The sequence below is a fragment of the Leptonychotes weddellii genome, chromosome 8, assembly GCF_054177405.1.
Source record: "Leptonychotes weddellii isolate Sample4059 chromosome 8, ASM5417740v2, whole genome shotgun sequence".
Lineage (NCBI taxonomy): Eukaryota > Metazoa > Chordata > Mammalia > Carnivora > Phocidae > Leptonychotes > Leptonychotes weddellii.
The window spans coordinates 54,714,068-54,739,777 of record NC_138376.1 but is presented as its reverse complement, the minus strand read 5'-3'; the positions used below and the strand labels follow the sequence as shown (position 1 = coordinate 54,739,777).

General features: G+C 36.6%; 1 pseudogene; it reads left to right on the top strand.

Moving 5' to 3' along the window:
* LOC102732339 (protein SET-like) overlaps positions 1-25,710 on the top strand; it is a 90,278-nt pseudogene that overhangs the window by 280 nt on the left and 64,288 nt on the right.

The following is a 25,710-nucleotide window of genomic DNA, read 5'->3' as shown; positions in this document are numbered from 1 at the left end:
AGAGTAGATATGGCCAAAGATCAAGTACAAAGCCTGAGTATAAGGGTTTAAGAGTTGCAACACCAGATAAATGAGTAACTTTGACATGTCTCTTATTCCAAGGCAAGGGCACTATTGGGGAAGGAGCAGAACCCTGAGACATGGGATGAAAACATGGAGAAGACAAGATAAGGCTGAGAACTTTGAGTCCCAAAATCTCCCGGACTTTTCCTACCAACAGAAGCAGGTCAGGGCCTTCTGGCAGAGAGGAATCAACATTCTCCTACTATCACCAGGGGCAGCTGACTGACAAGAAAATGCCTATTCCTCTGAGGACCTACCCCAACAACCCTCATTGTCTCCAGGTGCATATGAAAGTTAGATTCCAGCGTAGCCTAGTCATAGTAGAATAAGGCCTGGCCCAGACAGAGATATTTTATGCACCTGAAGAATTGCAGATTATTGGCAACATAAACCAGCAGGAATCTGGGAAGTATGTACAAGAAGATGAATTCTAATATTATATTACAATGGCACAAATAAATAAATCACGCAGGATTTGGGACTTAATATGTGTGGGTAACAATAATAGTCTGTTGGGTTGATCATTTGAGCTTAGACTCAACTGTGGCTTATAATGAGTGAGACTGAAATGCCAGAACTTAAACCCCTGACATTCTGTGGAAGAAAGAGTCCAAAATTCCATAAGGATGAGACTGTTTGGCTCAATCAATTTGTGCACATCTTGCTCAGCCACTTCCTAATCTTAACCCCTGGGAAGGCTCAGGGGACACCCTTTCACAAGGGTGCTAAGGAATGCATTGGCGAAGGAGAAAACAACATTCTTGCAAAGCTCTTCCAAGTCTGTCTTCTGTAGATCATAGATGATGGGGAGGGATGCTGCAAAGGAATCAGCCTCTCTGATTTTAATGGCACTCATGGGATCCTGGCATGGCAGGAGCCAGGTGGGAGGGCCCACTCACCAGAACCATATAAGGGGCAAAGATAGGGCAGTAATCAGTGTGTTCTGACCCACAGATATCTGTGGCAATGGCTAATTGATCAATGGGCTAATTGATCAGAATAAAATCATTGCAATGCATCTTAATATTTATAAACGGAGAATTCAAGGCCTGGTAGGCAGTAACCTGACTCTAGTCACCCTTATCATAATTCTCAGCCTCTTACCAAGCTGCTAAGCTTGTACCAGTTCATGGAGCCTCTTGAATGAGGAGACCAGGTTCCACCGAGAAAGGACCTTACAAATGGGTATAATGTAAATCACATCCTAGCCAGTGGCCCTCAACCCTGGCTGCAAACGAGACTCACCTGGAGAACTTTTAAAAAATAGTGATGCTTAGGCTCTACCTCCAGACATTCTGACACATATGCTATATGAAGAATTGATGAAAACAAAAACTAAAAGGGGCTAAAGTTTGAAACAATAGAAATGACATTCAAAATCATCCAAATTAACTAAAACAATACCCACATAGTAAAATAACTCAACTTTTCTTTTCTTTACAAGGAGCATTCCAGCTTGATAGCAGCTTGCAGAAAGAAGCATGAAAATATAAATAAAATCATGAAAACATTTAACCCAACAGAAAAGAAGTGAGGAAGAAAGCTAGGAAGAGATTATTAGAATTAAACATATGATTGGTACCTAAAATTTTGTATTTGATAACCACGAATAAAATGATAAAGAAATTTTCAAATAATAGAAATTGTTTTAAAAAATCCCCAAATATAGAAGATAAAATAAGAAATTCATTAGAAATTAATAATAAACTTTAGCTGCTAATTGCTATAAGTCACAAACCAAGATTGATATTCTACTTAAGCAATTGAAGATAAAATCATAAAAAATGCTAACATTTTGGCAAAATAAAAAGTTACTGAAAATATGATCTAAAAAATCAGTATAAACTGCAAATATCCATGTTAAGCTGTCATACTAGATTTTGGTAAATTGAATGTTTTTTACTGCTGTTATAAAACAGTTGATTAAAATATTGCAGGAAGGTGTTAATATCATTCCACAATTTATACATACTTTTAAAATAGTTCAGAAGAAACAAATTTTGACTAAAATGAGTGGATTTAGTAAATTTTGTGAATTGAGTTCCTTCAAATTTATTTTAAGCTAATTGATTTTCAGCTTATTGACACAGTACTTGCTGCTCTAAGAGTATAATAAGAGATTTTATGATCCCTAAACACCTCAATTTTGCCTCGATTCTATGTTGCTTTAGGCTATGTTTACATAGAATCTAAATATCTAAATATGTCAATGAGACAACTGTTCAATTCTGAAAAATATGTGAAATTCTCTGCTAATTTTTTTTATAGTATGTAAGAGTTCCATAGATCTCATCCAAATGTTCACTTTAACTCAACATTAATTCAGTCAAAAGGTATTTCTTTTTTTTTTTTAAAGATTTTATTTATTTATTTGAGAGAGAGAGAATGAGAGACAGAGAGCACGAGAGGGAGGAGGGTCAGAGGGAGAAGCAGACTCCCCGCCGAGCAGGGAGCCCGATGCGGCACTCGATCCCGGGACTCCAGGATCATGACCTGAGCCGAAGGCAGTCGCTTAACCGACTGAGCCACCCAGGCACCCAGTCAAAAGGTATTTCTAAGTTCTGGTGGTAACAACTACTAGAAAAAAAAATTTAAGAATGATGATGAAGGAAAGGAAGAGGAGGAAAATGAGGATAAGGGATGAGGTAGGGAGGAGGAGAATAATTTACATGTGTGATTCCATAGTACCTATGTTACCAGCAGTTGATTATTCCAACAATTCAGTGAGGTTTTTAAGGTAGTGATAATTTTATTTTTCAGACAGGGACACTAAAACTAAATGAATGAATTTAACTTCCCAAAGACTAGACAGAAAAGGAAAAAAAGAGTTAGAATTAAAAAACAGGCAAGTAGAATAACATTTCTCTCCAAAACTGTGTTGACATAGATTCTGTTTGGGTAAGGTTCACGATACGATAGTCTAGGACTGATGGGCATGGCAAGGTTTTGAGGCAAGAGTTTCAAAGAGAGTCTTAGAGAGTAAACAGTGATTTGATGATACCAATTGAGAAGTTGGATCAAATCCTATTTTTAAAAAATAGCATTTGGACTTTAAACCTCAATCCTAGTGTATAACTTCTAGTCTAACACCTCCTTTTTTTTTTTTTAGAGAAAGAGAGAGCATGTGCACACGTGTGGAAGGGAGGGGCAGTGGGAGAGGGAGAAAGATTCTTAGGCAGGCTCCATGCTCAGCACAGAGCCCCACACAGGGCTCAATCTCACCACCCTGAGATCATGACCTGAGCCAAAATCAAGAGTAGGAGGCTTAACCGACTGAGCTACCCAGATGCCCCAAATAACATCTCTTTCTTAATTTTTTTACTTTAAATCCGATTGGGGATAAAATAATTCATCTTAGGCTTCCTATGGGATCTTGGAATTACAGAGCTTAGGGAAATATTAAACATTAAATATTCCCTACAATTATGTTTAAATACAATGGCCTATATTAATCCCACTTTTTATAAAACTCCAAAGGGACACCCAACTGCTGAGAATGTATATGAAGAAGTTTAGACTCTAGAGGAGTCATGGCCATGGCTAAGAATACTGGTTCTGGAGTCAGATGCCAGAGTCAGAGCCCCTACTAAAACTATGTGGCCAGGGCAGGTTACTCACAGTACCAACATCACAGGCTGTTTTGAGAATTAAATGAATTACCCATATAAAGCACTTAGTATTCTCTCTGGCACCTAATAAGAGGTCCAGAAGTTTTAGCTGTTAGCTCTGCTCTAAAAGGGAAATGATTTTGCATTTTTATCCAAAAGAATGGATACTGAAATACAATACAATGTAATTCCAAAAATATAACAGCATACAAAGTTTATACTGCTCCAAAGACAAGTAGGTAAATCTTCAATACTACCCATATCACACTATGCCCCATTCAAACACACGGATGGTATTACATAAGACTATATTGGATTATAGGTCTTCTGTTGTATAAGAACACTTGTGTGTGTGATTATAGACATTCCTTTTCTCTAATCCCATCTGCATTATAGTCTGGACAGTGTCATCACTGACATAGCTCAGAATTGAGTCCAGATGGAAGTTAAAACATTTACTAGTCTAGTGGAGGAAATACCATAAGAAAAACATACTTAGTGTGAGAGATGGGGATAGGAGATTCCTTTGAGACCTAACCAAGTTTGGATACTTTGCAATATAAATTTCACTGTTCTTTTCATGTGCTACCTTTCCAGTTATTGCAAAATATCTCATTCCTAAGCCTAGTAAGGACAGAGTTATTAAAAACGAGTAAGTTACAACTCTATGTTGTCATACTTATGTCTTCATCAATGGGAGATGAAAAGAAAGTAAAGAGTTCTTAAGAATGTTGCCTTGTAAAAACTAAGACTGGGTTTTAATAAGAATAGCAATCCATGAGAATTGGATATCAATAAAAAATATAGGTCAGTACTTAAGAAATGTAAAAATAATTAAAATATTACTCTATCAGTATAATTAGTCTTTAGCTATTTCTTAAGCAATGTGATAAACTATTTTTACTTCCTGAGTACATGGAAGAGTACATTTCATAGCCTCCTAATAATTAGGAAGGGCCATGTAACTAGCTCTGACTGGTAGGCTATGAACAAAAGTAGTATGCTTCAACCCTAGACCAAAGCATTTAATTGCAGGTGCAAAGCTCTCTCCCTTGCCTACTTGCCCTCTCCATGAGTTTAAAAGCTAAAAGATGGTATAGCCTCTATCAGCCAAGGTCCATATAAAGCAGGTCATCCTATCAACCCACAGGGGACTGCACATCACTAACTTATGTTAAATCACCGAAATTTAAGAATCATTATTATATGTCCACAATAGTCAAAATGTGGAAGGAGCCAAGATGCCCTTCAACAGATGAATGGATAAAGAAGATGTGGTACATATATACAATGGAATATTACTCAGCCATCAGAAAGGACAAATACCCACCATTTGCAACGACATGGATGGAGCTGGAGGGGATTATGCTAAGTGAAATAAATTAATCAGACAAGGAAAATTATCATATGGTTTCACTCATATGTGGAACATAGGAATAGCATGGAGGACCGCAGGGGAAGGAAGGGAAAACTGAACAGGAAGAAATCAGAGAAGGAGACAAACCGTAAGGGACTCTGGACTCCAGGAACCAAACTGAGGGTTACAGAGGGGAGGGGGGGTGGGGGGATGGGGTAACTGGGTGATGGGTATTAAGGAGGGCACATGTTGTGATGAGCACTAGGTGTTAAAAGCAACTAATGAATCGTTGAACAATACATCAAAAACTAATGATATACTTTATGCTGGCTAACTGAACATAATAAAAATAAAAAACAATCATTACTATAGTACAACCCAAATAATCCTGCCTAATATAAGCAAGAATCAATAGTTTTCTGTCAGATTCCTGGAATGGCTATTAAATCCTTCTCATTTTACTATCATCAGTGAGAAATGAAACCATCTACACCCGTTCAGTGTATAGGACAGTGTCCTGTCAATAATATAACAGTACTGGGGCGCCTGGGTGGCTCAGTCATTAAGTGTCTGCCTTTGGCTCAGGTCATGGCCCCAGGGTCCTGGGATCAAGCCCCGCATCGGGCTTCCTGCTCAGCAGGAAGCCTGCTTCTCCCTCTCCCACTCCCCCTGCTTGTGTTCCCTCTCTCACTGTCTCTCTCTCTCTCTGTCAAATAAATAAATAAAATCTTTAAAAATAATAATAATATAACAGTACTCATAGGGTGTCTTCATCAACATGACTTTACTACTGCAAGAAACTTTTGCCCAGGGGGAAAAAAAGTTGTGAATAACTCTATTGTTTATTTCAGAAACTTCCTGACAATCTGTTTAAATGAACATCAAACTATTCAACTTTTCAATTGATTCCATCAAATCACTTCTTACTCTCCGAGACTCTCTTTGAAATCCTTGCCTCAAAACCTTTCCTTGCCATGCCCATCAGTCCTAGACTATCATATCATGAACCCTACCCAAATGGAATCTATATCAAACAGTTTTAGAGAGAAGCATTATCAGTTGAATGTGACACACACATGATGAAACCTATTTATTATTCCTGGTCAAGAAGGCTCAGGAAGTAGAGGATTCCAGGACATCCAAAAGTATAGAAGGTAGAGCCAACAATCTCAGGAATTGGAGGATTCAGGTACATCTCAAAACAGAGAAGGTGGGGCTAACAATCTCAGAATTAATTGAAAATCACAAAGGTACAATAGATCTACATTATTGCCTCTAGACCAGTAGCCAGGATGATTATTCTGTGGAAAGTGTGTAAAATAGGGACGATGTATTTAGAAAATCAGGAAGAGCTGAGGGAAAGTGTGCCTACTAAATTCAGGGAGTTTAATGAAAGTTAACATTGAGAACAGTTGATGCCTAGTTTCCTCCTATGCCTCCCACCTTTTGGCTCCCTGAATGCAGAAGCTAGATCTAGATGACTCTCCAGGAAATGATCAGTGGATTCAAGAGAAAATGCTACAAAGACTGATATTCAATGATCCCACACTAAAACAGCAAAGTTCTGGATCCTATGAATCCTATGGATTTTAGTTCCTCACTCTCAAATATGAGTGGACGGAAATTGCCAGATATTTGAGGAAAGTTTCCAGTATGAAAAAGTATCCCCCACCAAGGGGAAAAATACTTAAACATTATGGACACGATACAAAACAGAAGAAAACTTCAAAACTAACCTCTGAAAGATGAGAAATTATTGCACATATGGGGGAGAGGAGCAGAAGGGACAAAATAAAAACAAGAAAAAAACTCTTAAAAATTACAGTGATGATAGAAGAAATAAAAATATCCAATAGTAGGATTGGAAAACCAAGTTAAAATTGTTCCAGAAAGCAGAATTAAAGACATGAGATTAATAATAGGAAAGAAATGATAAATATAAGCAGCTCACAGCAAGAATCTTACTAACAACTAATAAGTATTGCAAAAATAGATAACAGGTAAAACAGAAAGCAAGAAGTTACCAAATAAATAACAAAAGAAAAATTTTCAGAACTGAAAACTTAGTTTGTTGGCTGAAGTGTCAGTAAGTGCTCAGCACAATGGGTGAACAAAGACCCAGACCAAGGTATATCACTATGAAATTCTAAAACACCATGTATAAGGGTAAGATTCTAACAACTTCTACAGAGAAATTTAGAGGTCATATACAAAATTCTGATGTGAGACATCACAGTAGCATCATTGGAGGTTGGAAGACAATGGAAAACAGCCACAAATTTTAACTCCTGATTATGAAAATTTCAAGCATATACAAAATAGAGAGCACAGTATAAGGGATCTCATTGTACCTATCACCCAGCTTCAACAACTATTTACTCATGGCCAGCCTTGCTTCTTTTTACCCCCACCTATTTCTCCCTCCTCCCTGAATATTTGAATAAAATCCAGGCAACATATATCATTTTTAAGCGTATTAATACATATCTAAAAAAATAACCCTTTTGGGTGCCTGGGTGGCTCAGTCAGTTAAGTGTCTGCCTTCAGCTCAGGTCATGATCCCAGGATCCTGGGATCGAGTCCCGCACTCAGCTCCCTGCTCAGTGGGGAGTCTACTTCCCGCTCTGCCCCTCCCCCACTCGCTCTCTCTCTCTCGCAAAAATAAATAAAATCTTTAAAATAAATAAATAAAAAATACCCCTTTTATTTTATTTATCCTAAATAATTATGTAAAATTCTTTACTAAACAAGTCAGTGTCCACATTTCCATGATTATCTTCTAAGTGGTCTCTTCTTTCTTTTTGTTTTTAACAGTTTGAACCTGGATCTAAGAATTATTCATATAATTGCCATTGTTAGTATTTCTCTGATCTCTTTTAATCAGTAGATTTCCTCTCCATCTCTCTTTTATTCCTTGCAAAACTTTTGTTGAGGAAATGGAGTCATTTTCCTGTAAAGTTCACCACCACCTGGATTTTGTTAATTACCTTTCTATGATGTAAGTTAATGTGTTCCTCTCTCCTTTGTAATTCCTGTAAATTGGTCATTAGATCCTGAGGTTTAAACAGATTTAGGGCCAAGTTGGGGGGTTTTAGGGGGGTTTTGTATTGTTTTGTTTTGTTTTTTAGATAGGCTACGTCATAGGTTGTGTTCTGAATTCCAATCAAGAACTACATAAAGATGATGTCAGCAACCACTGATGTTCATGTCTGCATCCATTCATTCACTGGTGATTGCAAAACTTTACCACTCTTATTCTGTCTTTCCTTCTTCTTAATTTGTTAACTGGAATCTTTATATAAAGAGAAAAATAAAATGTCCTCTTATCAACTGTTTAGTTACCTGACATAGTTCTCACTGGAAAGTCAGATAAATTCCTGATTCTTCTCTATTTATCAATTTTCAGAATAATGAGTTACTTTGTTGGTATCTTCCAATGATAACCAATGAACTGGAGGGCTCATATGAACTTAATGAATTGAAGTATATTTGATGTGTTCATGTGTTTCAATTCACTGAGGTTATTGTTCTTACTGACGCTGAAATTGTCCCATCTTTGGCCACCTAAGCCTAATTAAATTGGCCCTTGAGGCCTTTTGACAGGATTCAATAGTTTTGACAGCTTCCTTCCTTTTTGATATAATAAACATCCCAGGCTTATCTTTTCTATTTCCTGATCCATACCAAGGATCAGCCAAGGATCTTGATTCTTTTTTTAAAAAAAGGGGGGGGTGGATTTAAAGGATATAATCTGGGTACTAGGTAGATACATTGATATTGGGTTGCTCATTGTTTCTTGACTGTTTCAGTTGACAGAGCTTAAAGATATGTAATATGTTAAGTTTTGAAACAAAATATATCATGATACATCAATGACACATCATTGACACTTCTAATTAAAATTCAACAGAGTTTTTACTTACCTGTCAAATCTTCCCTTCTCTCATAAGAAAGACAATAACAAATCTATTCTAAAGGACACTGACATAATTACTATTTGCTTTATCCCAGACACATAGGAAACCATCCAAGGGTAATAATACTAATACTATCATCAACTTTACAAGTACTATAAGAGTTTAAATTTTTTTTGCAGTTCTTTGGTCCTTACAGAACTAGGAATGTATAGTCAAATCACTGTATTATAAAGTCACTTGTAACAGTTCATCTCTGCAAGGTTATGCCACCAAAGCTCCAGCCACATAAGAATTTCTTGTAGCCCTCTTATAATCAATTTAAGACTAGACAGCTCTCTCTCAGTTTCATCTGCTGTCTTCAGACTTGCCCATAAATCTTTCCAGTGAGTACCTGATTGTGACAGTAGTGTTCTCCAGTCTGGATCATCAAAATCTTATTGTCTTCCCTCTTCTTTCTCTTGAATTGCTTCTGATACCACATCGGTTGTGTAGCTATTAGTGATTTGTTCCTACTTACTCATTTTTTGGTATTTTCTGGAATACTACTTTGTAGTAGATGTTGTTCATTGCAGTTTAGTTTTTTTCCATTCTAGTTGTTTGTTGTACAGGGATATTCGGTGGAATTTAAAAACTATGCCTCCATCTTTAAAAACTTCATGAGCTCAATTACATTGACTAATCTCTGTCTGCAAAACTTCAACTAGCAATAAATTTCAGTTTAGAAGACCGTATCCAGTCAACTATCAATCATGTTTGAGGTTAGAATAATGACATTTTCACATTATCCAAATCTCAAAAACAATGTACCATTTATGTAGTCTTTCTCAGGAAACTACTGAAGGATGTGCTTTACCAAAATTAACAAGAAAATAGAAAGAAGAATATATATAAAATCTTGAAAACACAAGCTATTAGATAGGGTATTAGCAGAGAAAGTTCAGGAGTTCCAAGATCCTACCAGACCCAAAGAGCAATGGAAATGTGCAGTGGGAAGACTAAAAGCTCCCAGAGACAATTCCTCAAAGGTAAAGACACCAACAGATTTCTTCCAATGCCTTGGAAGAAAAGGCATTCCAAGTCTATAAAATAGAATGTTGAAGGTTTTACAATTTTCTTGGAATCTTTGAGAAGTGTGGCAGAAACTTCTAAGTGTCCCACAATTTTCATTCTTAGATTTTTACTCATGTGGCTTCTTGGAATAAGAAGGAAAATGTTTCCTAGCTTCCTCTGCAGCTAGGGGCAGCTGTATGACTAAGGTCATATGAATGGTCAATGAATGTAAGTGGGAGTGATGTTTGAAATGCCTGGGAAGTACCCTCAAAGAAAGGAAGTATGCTCTTGTTTTTTTATTCCTCCCTACTTCTGGATGTGATGTAGGCAAACAGATGGGTCTTGAGTAACTATTTTTAATCATAATGTAGAAATCGTATGTTGAAGATAGAAGAGCAGTAAGATAAAAAGAAAGCCTTAAACACTGATAATCAAGGTTCTGCCATAACAGTTCTGAACTGCTCACCTACAGACTCTTTTCTAAGGGATAAATAAAATTCTACCTTATTTAAGCCACTACTTTATAATTTTTTTGTCACTGTAACTACAGAACCTGGTCCTAAGTATCATAGGAAGAAATAAATTCAAACTAAGCAAATGAAAATATGAAGCCATTATTAACTTCAAGGAAAACAAAAGTTGTATAAAAAAGCAAATGTCTTCAGAATACACCACTTAGCAATAATATATCATTATAATAAGAATGTAAACACTGAATATTGATTTAATCAGTAATTATTTTACAACTATTTAGAAGGAGAAACAAGGTAGTGTTATTAAAAAAGTTAACCCTTACATACTTTAATTAGTAGTTGATATATAACACTTAAAACTAATTAAATTAATAAATTAGCAAATAACAATATAGGTATATTATTTTAAATATGTAGATAAATACCAGGATAAACTGCTTTATGAGTTGAAAGTGTTCACTAGTGGTCACCTCTAGCAGAGAAACTAGATGCTGGGTTTGGTGGGGGGGGGCTGCTGTTTTTTGTTATAAACCTTAAAGTACGTTTGACTTTTAAATTCTGTACATTTATCCCTTTGATAACAATTTAAGGAATTTTTAGTTGCGATATTGGGTCAGGTGGTCTATCTGCCTTAGATGCAGCAAGATGCGCTTTAATTCAGAGTAAATGTCATCCCGGCTGATGAGGATAAAGACACAAATATTAATTCATCACTTCATCTGTGTAATAGCACAGTATCTACAACACAGTTGACTTCATTGAATATTTGTGTTTGACCATCAGATATTTCCTCTTCTACCACTTTAGAAAAATATTATCTATACCATCCTTTAAGACCCCACAAAGGAAAGTGCATAAACTTCCCATTGGCTTACTTACTGTCCTCCACACTACTCTGTAAGCAGCATGAGGGCGGGGGTCGTGTTTGGTTTCCTAGCTGTATCTTCAGCTCAGTGTATGACAAATTGTAATTGTTCAATAAATATTTAATAATTAAATGAAACCATTTCAGGGCATAATGTCTATTTAACTTACGATCATCTTACAGTGATCCACATACAAGTTTTACTTTCTCATTGAAACATTTCCTTTCTTACTGATACTCTAAAAGAAATCATGGGTAGATTCTGGCAAGAAGAAAAGGCATTCCAGAGAGAGGGATCAGTGATATCCAAAACAGAGAAATGGAAAACCCTAGCATTTGACAAAGGTAAAGTAAGAGGGGAGGACAAGAGATTGATCTGGGCCCATCCTCATATATTTTCAACAACCCAGAATGGGAACCTGAAGTTTAAAGACTTTCATTAAATTGCCCAGGGCACGCACCCAGTTTGTGGTAGAAAGATGAATTCCCCAGCCCTCCAGTGTCCACAGAAATAGACTAGTAGTTTTTCATCATACAAATATATATGAAAATAAGTGTATTTATACTTATATGTAATTCCACAAAAATGAACCACATAATTGAGCTTTAGATGACTGTGGCAAACTAATGACAGGAAGTTCTTTTTACATAATTTTATATATGCTTGTTGTTCAAAGAGCTGTTTTATGAACAATCTCTTTCTGAAGCTTATTCAGTGTCTAGAACTTTGGACAAAAGGTACCATATATAAACTCAGCAATAAACAGATCGATAAATCACAAATGTCATGATACGCTCCTGGTGGAATGCTAGATTAAAGCAGAAACCAGTTATTTTGAAATCACAGATCTTGCTTAAGAAATGGGAAGTCTGGACCAGTTCTCATGGCTTCAGTATCCCTTTTCTGCCCAGAAGCATCCTAGCAATGCACCCTGCCTGAGCCACAAGCATTCATACTATAAGGTCCCTCTTATCCACCCTCAGCAATAACACTGTACAAGAGCTGGTGCAATGAGATAGCATGTGCTTATACAGACTTTCTTTAGCACAAATATAACTTAGTGTTTTGTATTCAACAAGTTATTTCCAGGCTCTCAAAAATTTTAAAAATATAAATCAGTTCCCATAACACATAGCAAGGAATGTAATGATTATTAAGCTTGACGAATGGGGTTGATATTTTTAAAAAGAGATTCTTAAATCTATCTACAACTACCCTAACTCATTAGAAAACTGTGCAAGTTCCTTAATGTTGAGATTCTCAATTTATCAGTATTAAAGATGATACTAATTTATCTTGAAAATGAGGTTTTCTGATAGGATTGCCTGTTGATTTGAATTACATTGCTTAAATGCTTTCAATGAATCTAAAATTATCCCTTACAGGAGCCTACCTGGGTGGCTCAGTCGGTTAAGCATCTGCCTTCGGCTCAGGTCATGATCCTGGGGCCGGGGACTGAGCTCCATATCAGGCACCCTGCTCAGCAGGGAGTCTATTTCTCCCTCTCCCTCTGATTTCCCCCCCTGCTCGTGCCCTCTCACTCTAATGAATTTAAAAAAAAAAAAAATTGTCCCTTACAGTTTTACATCATGTAACTACTGATTTAATAATCTTAAAAAAAAGAAAAGAAAAGAAAACGTACTTAGAGGGGCACCTAGCTGGCTCAGTCAGTTAAGCATCTGCCTTCGGCTCAGGTCATGATCCCAGGTTCCTGGGATCGAGTCCTGCATTGGGCTTCCTGCTCAGTGGGGAACCTGCTTCTCCCTCTCCTGCTCCCCCTGCTTGTGCTCTCTTTCTCTGACAAATAAATAAATAAAATCTTAAAAAAAGAAAAAGAAAATGTACATAGAAAATTTAAGGAGAAAGTCTGAGCTGGAAGGAGCATGGAAATCACCTGAGAAGCCAACCTTGTATTTCATTCTTTGTTCAGTCTTTACCTTTTTGAGAAAGCAGGACACAGGCTATAAAGTCAGAGACCTACTCAAATTCTACCACCAACTAGCCATGTCATTTGGATTATGTGCTCTCTCTGCATCTCAGCTTCTCATGCATAAAAAGAATAATATCCACCTTGTAGGGTTAATGTGATTATTTAAGAAAACAATATATAAAGTGCATAATTGAGCAGCAGACCAGGTAATCAATCAGCAGTTGCTACTATCTTGATTCTAGCTCTAACCCAAATTAAAATAATTCTTTGCATGTCTTCTCTTCAATTTCTCATGACCCTTTTCCCAAACATTTCTAATGCCCCTGCTCAGTCTCCTTTCTTAGTCTTTATCCTGCTATGCTATATGGTTTTACTTAAGGTTGTTCTTATTTTAATAAAAAATATTCCCTTATTTTCACTAATACTTAAAAGGAAAGGTCATTAAAAGTGGTGGACAATTTTAAAACCCTCCTGAGATTATTATCTCTCTTAGATTTAGTTATAATACAAATATTCTCTTTCTTTTTATGCAAAGATGATCTTGCTGACAGTAATATCCATGTGTGGGTGTGTAGCTACAACGACCAATGCATGATCTGCAGTCCTTTTCTCAATTATAGCATCTAGGGATCAGCTTATTTTTAAACTTCAGTAAAATCTATTTAAGCCATTTACTACTTTACCATACTAAAAACATGTTCTGAATCACCAGGATAAGATTCAAATATGTGAGTTTGCAGTTGTTTTATGTTAATTGTTTGCTTATTTTAATGCCCCTCTCTATATTATGCTTTTTACCCAAAACAAAGTAAGATTCAGAGTTACAGAAAGACACTTCTTTTTAACTGTGTTTAGGACCATGAGAAAATAGCCAAGAAGCTTTTGGTTCTCCCTCTATAGACAACTCTCTACTGTCAATAGCTCAGAATTGCTGGGGAAAAAAATTAGGAGACATAAGCTGTCAACAGCATGACTATACATCACAGGAGTTGCCTTTAGCAGCTGCCCCCCAAAAATCTGGATTCTGGAAGAGATTCATTTATAGTGAGCTCTAGGGTTAAAAGAGAAGAAAGAGAATTTCTCAATATCAAACAACAAGAAAAATGGAGACATTGCCTTCAATTTTCAGTTGAATATTTGCTACTACTTTCAAGATTTGTACTTGCATTAGCAATCCCCAACCTTTGGAAAATAATCAAGTGAGATCCTTGAAGAGGTGTGGAAGGGGATTTACCCCAGAGGCCCAGGGAAGAAGTAACTTTAATCTGAAAGTCTACTTCTACTGAGACAGGGATGTGCTAAGGATAGATATGAATGCAAATCATTACATGGATGGGGGCAGGAGAAGGAAGCACAGATAAGAAAGAGGTCCCTGGACAGCCTGTACTACAGAAATGCCATCAATGTTTGCACACATTTAAAATAAAAGATGTATAAAAGCATTTACTCTCAATAGTGATTGTGATCATGTTCATTCCAGTGCACTGCTAAAGCCTACTTTGGCCACACACTCAGAGCTCTCTCTCTCTCAACCAGTGAGAGCTGCACATTTCATTATTGCCCTTGACCAGTGTGCACTCTCCCACTCTACTTCAGACAAGGCAATTCTTCAATAGACCATGTTTACTGCACATGGTCCTCTCTTTCTGCCACTTATTTTGTGATCTGGAGAACTGTATTGATCTGTAACAGCTGATTAAAAGATGTAGACATGGTAATACCAGACCAAAGTAAAGAAGAACAGCAAGAATATTAAAATTCCAAGGGCACCTGGGTGGTCCAGTTGGTTAAGCATCCAACTCGATTTTAGCTCAAGTCATGATTGCAGGGTCGTGATATTGAACCCCATGGAGGGCTCCGTGCTGGGTATGGGGCCTGCTTGGGATGTTCTCTCTCTCCCTCTCCCTCTCCCTCTGCCTGCCCCCCTACTCTACCACCCCCACCCTGCTCTCACACACGTGCTCTCTCTCTCTCAAAAAAAAACGAATACTAAAATTCCAATTTCATGGCATCTCAGACACCTTCAAGCATCTGATAGAGGGAAAGGTCAGAAAATATCTAGCAACTGGTGGGAATTCTTTGGCATTGTAAAGAACATCATAAAATGTCACTGAAGCCTGGGGTCATGGGTGGAAAACTGCATGAATGGTTGCAGGAAGACAATGAGCTGAGGCTCATCCTGCCTCCAGAGCATGTGTGACCACATGTACTGGACTGAGAAAAGACCCCACACCACACCTGGCTCAGCCCTGCTCCATTCCCAGGAAGGCATCCCCTCACTTCCCCTACTCTTCCTGTGAATGTCCCCTCCACACACAGAGACTCCTCAATTGGGAGGCTTACCTCTAACATCTGACCCTCCATCACAGTGATAGACACCAACCCGTATTCACGGCCTGCAAAAATGTGTCATCCTTTGCCAAGCAGCAGAGCACACTGCAGAGCAACACAGCAGAGACAGGAGCCCCTGAGGCTTTAAATGAGAGCTGAAAAGGAGAGGAAGGGAACATGCATGGATCGCTGCATCTGTGCCCAACTCAGGTCTCATTCTGTTAGACAGAGGGTGGGTAGGATGGGAAGGGAGAAAGCAAGGGAAGGGGAAGAGGAGGGAAAGGGAGAAGAGGCAGAAGTAGAAAGACAGAGACAGACAAAAGGAAATCAGTCAGGGGACAAAAACATAATCATAGACATCTCAACAGATAGAGAATTTCATTAAAAATTTTCATTAAAGGGGAGCCTGGGTGGCTCAGTCGTTGGGCGTCTGCCTTCGGCTCAGGTCATGATCCCAGGGTCCTGGGATCGAGCCCCACGTCGGGCTCCCTGCTCGGCAGGGAGTCTGCTTCTCCCTCTCCCATTCCCCCTGCTTGTATTTCCTCTCTCGCTGTGTCTCTCTCTGTCAAATAAATAAAATCTTTAAAAAAAAAATTTTTTTTTCATTAAAAAGTATATAATGTTTCAAAATCTTAAATTATTTTATGTCTATTATTTTCATATATGGATAATATCTGGAATATTGAATGTGTTTTCAAACATGTAATGTAATTTCAACCAAATAAATTTACAATCATTTTACTGTATAATCAAACTTAACTACTTTTATTCTAACCGTGGATTTGGGTATTCATAATTTCCTTCACAACCCTTATCCTAGCTAATCAAAACTTAGTCCTGCTTTATGTTAAAGGAAATAATTACTTCTAATGACTCTCTGCTTTTACAACTGTGTACTGGATTTCTTAAATCAGGGCACAAAGCATTTCTGAAAATTTGCTTGCTTGTTTTTTTCTTCTGTGGCACCTACAGTGGCTTCTCTCACTATCTATATAGTGAGAGCAAGAGTTGCGAGTTGGTGCCCAGCTCATAAAGCAGAGCATCTTGGAAATGAAGCCTAGCACTAGTTTCTAACCTCTTGATTTTTCCATGGATTTCTTAGCTATGGAGTTTTTTTAGAGCAGGAATCACTCAGGCACTGCTCAGTGAGAAAGACAATAGGGAGACTTCAATCTATTTCTGGCTTCAGCTTATTAGAGTTTAACTAGCCCTTATAGAAAGCTATGTATGTGCTAAAAGCTAAATCTGAGTGTAAAGTTAAATGAAGTTTAAGTGCCTATGTAACTATTCATGTAATTATTTTTGTATTTTGTATTATTTATATTTTTTCTTTATGCAATTATTTTAAAACTTAGTAAGAAAGTACATATAAACACACCACTTTGTCTTTTTGAAGTCCAGGTTTATTCATGCTATTGGCATAACTATTGTGTCCCCTTGTCACTCTCAAAAGTTCTAAATAATTTCAAAACCTCAGTGGCTTAAAATAGTTAGCTACACCAGACTTTTCAAGACCACATCCATGGTGTTAAAAGGAAAACACACCCGGAACTTTACTGTGCTTCTGCTCAAATAAATACCTTAATCTTCCTACCTAAGATTTGCTGAAGCTAAGAACCAGAAGAGATTCCATGAGACTACTTTGGATGTACATGACTTTCTTAAAGTATTCTCAATTATTTTGCCTTTCATGTGACCTACACCATCCCTTTTCTACTCCAGGTACCACACAGAACATCACGAGTTCCCGTGGGGCTGATCATTGAGGGTTTCCTAGCCTTTTTTGTGACAGAATTCTGTCTAGTCTACTCTGAAGTTCAGAAAAAGGTGTTTCAAAATTCTAAAGTCTTAGAACAGAAGTAGCCCTGTGCCACTGTATAATTATTGGTTTATACCACAAATACTTCAGAAGTTGACTTTTCTTCCAAGAGAAATCACTTTAATATGATATACTTTGACATGGTAAAATAAAGAATAGAAAATGAAATTATATTTAATTATGTTGCATCATATTAAGTCATATGATAAGTGTGAAAAAAAGTTTTGTATTGGGAACTTTTTTATAAGACAAACTTTGGCTTTAGTAGAAGACATTTTTCTCCTAATTTCTGGCCAAAGTAGGAATCTCAGCTGTTACAAATAATTAAGTACTTTCAACAGTATTTCAGACAAAAGACACTGCATCTGAAGTATACATATAAGGCTAAAGTCAAAATGCTCAATTCTAATTTTTGCACTAAATTTGCAAACCAACAAATTAGATCCTACTTGTTCCTACTTAAATTAATTTTTGTTGATAAGATAAAATATTAGCAAGATGTCGCCACTTTTTTTAGGATACCATTTGTTATATCATGTTGAGGAAAAATGACTAAACTATAGAGTAAGAAAGGGAAGTACATAAAGTAGAACCACACAATTTAGAGAAAAATAGTAATATTAGAAAATAATATATAAGAATTGGCCTTACCTAAAATATTGGCATCTTTGAATTCCATGATTTATTTGAGAAATAGCAGAGTTAGTGAAACAATCTTACCAGAGTATATAAGAAGTATGACAACCTATTTTTGAAGTAAAAAATAAAAGGGTTATTCTTTGTGGTAGGTGTTGTCCAGTGCTCACACTGATGCTCAGTCTCTCCCAGGCCTGGCATCCCAAGAGACCATTGATGGCCATGACTGCACAGCAGTCAATATTTTGGAGTTGCCATACACCAACAGACAATAGTCATATTATACAACCTGTTAACCATGTAACAGGTTAACACTGGTAATGTAGTCAAAAACTGTGCTCTGAACCTGAATGTTAGACCTAGGGAATGTAGACAATCAAATCAAGTTTTATAATCATTTTATTGTATCAGTCTAGGTTAGGCTGAAGTAACAACCCCAAAATCTCAGTGCATTAAAAAACAAAAGGTAATTCTTTCCACATACATTGTCTCAGTCAGCTTGAGCTGCTATAACAAATTACCATAGGCTGAATGGCTTAAACAATAGACATTTACTTCTTATAGTTCTGGAAGCTGAGAAGTCCAAGACCAAGTTGCTGGCATATTTGGTTCCTGGTGAGAGCTGTTTTCCTAACTTGCAGATGGCTGCCTTCTTTCTGTGTCTTCCCATGGCAGAATGAGCGCTGGTCTCTCTTCCTCTTCTTATAAGGACACAAATCCCATCACAAGGGACCAACCCTCATGACCCCATCTAAATAACCTCCCAAAGGCCCCACCTCCAAATACCATCACCCTGGGGGTTAGGGCTTCAACATGAATTGTGGGAGGATATAAATATTCTACACCTTAGCACCGCCAAAGTTCAAGTCCTTCTTGCATGCAAAATACATTCAGTTAATCCCAAGCTCCCCAAAAGTCTTAACTCATTCCAGTATCAACTCTGAAGTCCAAAATCTCATTGAAGTATCATCTAAATCAGATATGGGTGAGAATGGAAGTATGACTTATCCTGAGGCAAAATTCCTTTCCAGCTGTGAGCCTGTGGAAGTAGGTAAGCTATGTTCTTCCAAAATACAATGGTGGGACAGGCATAGGACAGACATTCTCATTCCAAGGAGAAATCAGAAGGAAGAAAGGGGTGATGGGTCCCAAGCAAGTCCAAAACCTAGGAAGGCAAATTTCATCAGATCTTGAGGCTTGAGAATCCTCTTTGATGTTCTGCCTCCTGAACCCACTTGGAGCAGCAGACCCACCTCTACAGCTCTGCCAGGCAAAGATCACAATCCCAAGGTTCTACAGGATGTTGGTCACATCCTAAGGCCCTGACATGTGGGGTGATGTCCCCAAGACTCTGCCAGGCAGAGGCCCTACCCCTGAGGCATCATACTTTCCTTGCCTTGAAGAATACCACATGTTCACAGCTAAATAGTTCCTTGGTCTGATCCTGTAAGATCTAAGAAGTCCTGGGTGCCTGGGTGGCTCAGATGGTTAAGCGTCTGCCTTCGGCTCAGGTCATGATCCCAGGGTCCTGGGATCGAGTCCCGCATCGGGCTCTCTGCACCGCGGGGAAGCCTGCTTCTCCCTCTCCCACTCCCCCTGCTTGTGTTCCCTCTCTTGCTAGGTCTCTCTCTGTCAAATAAATAAATAAAATCTTTAAAAAAAAAAAAGATCTAAGAAGTCCAACAGCCTTCCTTCACTTCATTCCATTTCTATCTCCTTCAGTTAAAATTGACAGCGTTGCTCATATAATTCCATAATCTTTTTGTCAAGTGATACTCCAGGCACACCCTGGGCATTCTCTTCCAACCACACTTTCTCATTTTCTGCAATATAGACAAAGAATTTTCCAAATCTTTAAGTTCTGGTGCCTTTTTGCTTAATTCCTTCTTTAATTCATTTCTCTCTTCTCACATTTTATTATGAGCAGTCAGAAGGAAGCAAGCACACTTTGCTTAGAAGTAGCCTCAGCTAAATATCCAATTTTATTGCCCACGAATTCAATCTTCAAAAAAATACTAGGGCACAAATACAATTCAGCCAAATTCTTTGCCACCTTATAACAAGGATTGCCTTTCCTCTGGTTTCCAATAACATGCTCTTTATTTCTGTCTCAGAGTTCATCAGAATGGCTTTTAACATCCATATTCTACCAACATTCTGTTCATGACTATTTATATACTCTCTAAGATGGAAACTTTTTCTTCAGTTCTCTTTTCTTTCTGAGATCTCACCAGAAGAACCCTAATGCCCATATTTCTTGCAGACATCCTAAAACTCCTCCAGTCTCTATTCATACCCAGTCCCAAAGCTGCTTCCATATTTTTTGGTATCTGTTACAGCAGCACCCCACTTCTCAGTACCAAAATCTGTATTAGTTGGGATTTGACTCATAAAACTGTGGAGACTGAGAAGTCCAAGATCTGCAGTTGACAAGCTGGAGACCCAGGGGAGCCAATGTGTCAGTTTCAGTCTGGGCCCAAAGGCAAGAGACCGATGTCCCAGCTTGAAGATAGGCAGAGAGGATCAGTCTTTCATTATTTGAAGGCCTTCAGTAGATTGGTCGAGGCTCACCCACGTTGGAAAGGGCAATCTTCCCTACTAATCTACTGATTAAAATGTTAATCTCTGCCAGAAACACCCTCAAAGACACAACTGGAAATGATATTTACCCAAATATCTGGGTCCTCCATGGCCCAATCAAGTTGACACAAAAATTAACCTTCATACCCATTGTGGATTGGAAGAAAGGCTCTAGAAATGTTAGTCATTCAAGGAATCTGCTGAGTGGCTGAATCAGCCACCATCTCAAAAGTTAAAAGTTATCATACCAGAGGGGAAAAGAGAGCTCCAAGGCCTTTGTATCAACAGTTAAATGTGCCAGTCCAGAAGTGACACAGGTCACTCTTGCTCCCAACCCATTGGCCAGAATTTGTCATATGACAAACTGAAATAGGTAAATTTCATAATTGCATAGCGCTATTTTATTATGGTTTTAGTTGTGTTTCCCTGATGACTAAGGATGTTAAACAGATTTTCAAATGAGCTTATTGGCCACTTGATAAGTCTTTCTTGAGGAATTATCTGTTCAAATTTTTTCCCTTTTTTTATTGATTGGTTGCATTTTTATCACTATGATGTATTATTTCAATATATGTTCTGGACTACAAGTTCTCTTTGTAAAAACTTTCTCCCAGTCTAGTTTGCCTCTTAATTTACTCAATAGTGTATTTTGATGAGAAGATGTTTTAATTTAAAGAAATCTATTCAATCATTTTTTGTTTTTATTATTCTGTACTTACTCTCTAAGAGATATTTGCCAATCCCAGGTCGCAAAGATAATCCCCTATATTTTCTTCTAAAAACATCAGAGATTTAGTTTGTCCTTTGTGGTAAACTGTATACTGTTCATTCCCCATAGAATTGCTTCAGCACCTTCATGAAATATGAGTTGACTATATACATGTGTATCTACTTCCAAATTTTCTGTTTGGTTTCATTGATCTATTTGTCTATATTATGCCAATACCACACTCTCTTGAATAACAACTCTTTATTATGAATCTTGAACTGAGGTAGAATCTTCCAACTTCATTTTTTTCAAAATTATTTTAAAGATTCCAGGATCTTCATATTTTCATATAAATTTTATAATGAACTGGATCACCTGTATAAAAATTTCTGTTGATATTATGATTGAGATTTCATTGATATGACAAATTAAGTTCAAAAAATTAAATTAATAAAACTAAGCCTTCTGAACCATGAATATGGTATATTTCTCTACTCCATTTCTTCCAGCATTGTTTAGTATGTTTTAGTACAGATGACATTCACATACTTTATTAAATTTATTTTTGTTAATTTTTAAGTGTAATGTTTTATTTTATATTTACACCTAGTATATAGATATACTTCTGATTTTGGTCAATTGACCTCATACCTATGAAATTTCTAAATTCACTCATTATTTCTTATAATTGCTTTGAGATTCCTTAGGAATAACTAGAAAGACAATTATGCCCTCTGTGAATACAGATCATCTTATATCTGTCATTACAACTGTTATGCTTTTTATTTCATTCTCGTACCTTATTGTACTGACTAGAACTTCCAGGACAATGTTGAGTAGAAGTGGTGAGCACAGACATTCTTGCTTTGTTTCTCATCCTATGAGAAAATAATAGAATTTATACCATTTGGTGTGGTGTTAGCTGTAGTTTCTGTTTTAAAGAGTTTCTGTAGATGCTCTTTATTGGACTGAGGAAGTCCTCTTCTCCTAATTGCTGAAAGTTATTATAATGAATGGATATTGAATTTTGCAAATGATTTTTTATTGAGATGATCATGTGGTGCTTCTCCTTCATTCTGTTAGCCAGTAAGACCACAACTTTCTGCTTGAGTTCCAGCAATTCCATATCACTCTAGTAGAGAATGTCTTCAGGCAAAAAATTCATAAAACTCATCCAGTCCAGTTCCTGTTTTCAAGGGTCTACACTCCTCCAGTTTCTGCCTACTTTTGGTCACTCTCACTGCCTTCAAATAGTTGGTTTTTATTTCATCAAAAATTTATTATTCTTTTCTGCATGATGGTAGTCCAATACTAGCTACTTCACTATTACTAGAAACAAAACTTCCTAATTACAGTACTTAAGATAAAATAATACCCAACTCCTACTTACTTGAGTAGAAAACAGTAATAAACAAGTTCCCTACTTTCTAATGAAAAATATTTAAAATATATGTATTCAACTGCCACAAAGTCAAAGGCAAAAAAAAGGCAATTATTGTGAAAATTACCTCTTCCCTTAAAAAAGGGATGTGTGAAAATTACCTCTTCCCTTAAAAAATATACTGAAGTTCTATTGCAATAATTTCCACTCTTACTTCAAAGGCTTATTCTAATTTCTTAGTGGAGCCCTTCTTCCTGTTAAACCACAATATGTAGAAATATAAAAGTTTATCAAACATATCATTCTCTAGTTGCTGAAAAATATAGTTGGATTCTTTACCATACATCATAATCACTTCTCAAGTGGGAAGTTATGGTAGACCCTATTGACAGGCTAACCCAACTCAATATTCATCCCTCTTCTTCCATTCCACTCCATTGACAAAAGTTAAAGAAACTGAATGTTCAATTATAGTTTCCTTTGCAGCTAGAAGTGGGCATGTAGCAAAGTTTTGGCCAACAATAAATAAATGGAATTTTTCTAGGTTACATCTAGGAAAGCATTTGTTTTCCTAATAGAAAGAACAGATATCATTAGCAAAGCTCCTTCCCCTTTCTTCATCTTGAAAGTAGTCATGATGCCAATTCCTGGAACTTAAAAGCATGAAAGAATGGCCCTAAGTATGATCCCATCATTCATATACCTTAGACCAAAACCAGTAGCCTCCCAACTCCAGAAATCCTCAGTAAGAGAAAACTATTCATTTAGATTACTGATAGTCAGGTTTTCCTTACTTACAACCAAAATTACTTCTAACTACTATAGAATTTAACTTCCATCATAGCAATTTATACCAATTCATATCCCCAGGGTATATTACAGTGCCTGGAACATAGGACTTATTAAATTTTTGTTAAATGAATGACTATATACTATAATTTATAGTAATACAAGGTATAAAACCAGTTCAAATTTAAAATATAATTTTGGAAGTCAACAAATTTTTGCAAATTTGCATTTCTTCCAATACTTCATAAGGAGCTTATTTTTGATGATAATTACATGTTTACTTTACTGTAACATCTTCAATATGGTGTTGATTTTTGGGTTGGTTTGGAATATTCCTAAAAATTCCTCCCAAAATATATAAAACACATTTGGCAAGTGTTAGATTTGGGGGTAAGCATTATTGGGTATACTTCTTTCTTATGACTTGAATAATTCTTCTGTCAATTCTTAAAAACTATATCACATCTGTGAAGATTTAGTTCACCTCTACCAACATCACCTTAGACACATTTTTTCAGATTTTTAAACTCTTTTATTACCATGGCACCTTGTAACAATTGTAAAATTGCCAAAGCAAGAAATTATAATATCTAAAACTCTGTTTTAGATTCTGTGATTTAGATTCTATTTTTCATTACTTCTGGAGGAACTGCATTTAACAATATTATAATATATAGAGAAATCTAAGTCATTTAACTTTCAGAAAACATTAACTCCATGGAAAATATTCTATATTTCATTAATATGCTTTTCATGCAATTTGTATTTTTAAAATAAAATTTCTTAGAAATATGATTTCTCATCTTAAATGTAAATGTTCTCAAAGTGGAAATAAGAGGTTGGTAACTATGCAGTATTATTCAATAAATATTTTCATTAAAACCCTCAATAGTTTAAATCATAGAAAGCAGATATAAATGAACGATGTTTCTGTTGTTTAGATTAAAGAATCATAGGGCGTATAATGAATAGTTTCTTTTAGTCTGTGCTTCTCAGAATAAACTAACTTCATCCTGGTAAGGTTTTGTGGTATGTTTGACACCAAGGCTTCCACACACAATTACGAAGGCTGTGCATCAAACCCTGCCTGAAATACAAGCATGTGGTTTATAAATCATGAGAACAGCTTCAAAAGGAAATATGAAGACAGCTGTGTCCAAAGGCTTTAAAAAGTGAAATGAAGACACCAAGGAATTAGAGAGCAACAAAATATTTCCAAAAGTAAGTGAAGAGTTTTCTGGGGGGCAGAGTTAGGAATTCCTCCTTCCTAGGCTCTGAATAAATCAGGGAGTTCCGGGGTTGGAGAAGTTTATAACTTGGTTTTTAATCCTCAGCACTTGGTAATAGACAACTGAGATATAGGTAGATATAGATGTGAACATAGACTTATAGATGCCTGTGGTTACGGTATCTTAATGAAAGAGAAAAATATTTAGCCAAAAATCTATAATCCCAACCTATGACTATTCAATTTTATGTCAAAGGGCCAGAGTTATTCCCTATTTAGTAATTAAGTGTTCTGATGTATCTCCTTCTGTTAGACAACTTAGACAAAGTAGAAAGTATTCATTTCTTCCATAAATAACTTTTTTACTTATTTTTATTCTGTTTTGTGAGTTTAATCACACATCTGAAATAAGATTGGAGATGGGCAGGGCTCAGAAGTCTGAGGTCACGTGTGGGTTTCTTTAAACAATGGTTAATCTATATTCCAAATAATTTGCATTATTTTATCCTTAAATTTTCTGGGAAATATACATCCACAATCACAAGCCACAAAAAAATACAAAAGTGCAAATGAAAAAGAAAGGATGATAAAAAACCTACCCTGACAATGGGGAATACTAGGAACTAGCCATACAATTTCTTGTCTTCAGTAAGTCTCAGAAGTTTAAAAAAAATGGTCTAGCAAAGTGAAAAAGGCTGCATTTCAAAGAGAATCCAAAGAAAGCATTCATTAAATGTAAACACTTTTATTTTCTGCTTTTTTTCATTTAACATTTTTTATTTTGTTACGTTAATCACCATACATTACATCATCAGTTTTTGATGTAGTGTTCCATGATTCATTGTTTGCGTATAACACCCAGTGCTCCATGCAGAACGTGCCCTCTTTAATACCCATCACCAGGCTAACCCATTCCCCCTCCCCTCTAGAACTCTCAGTTTGTTTCTCAGAGTCCATAGTCTCTCCTGGTTCA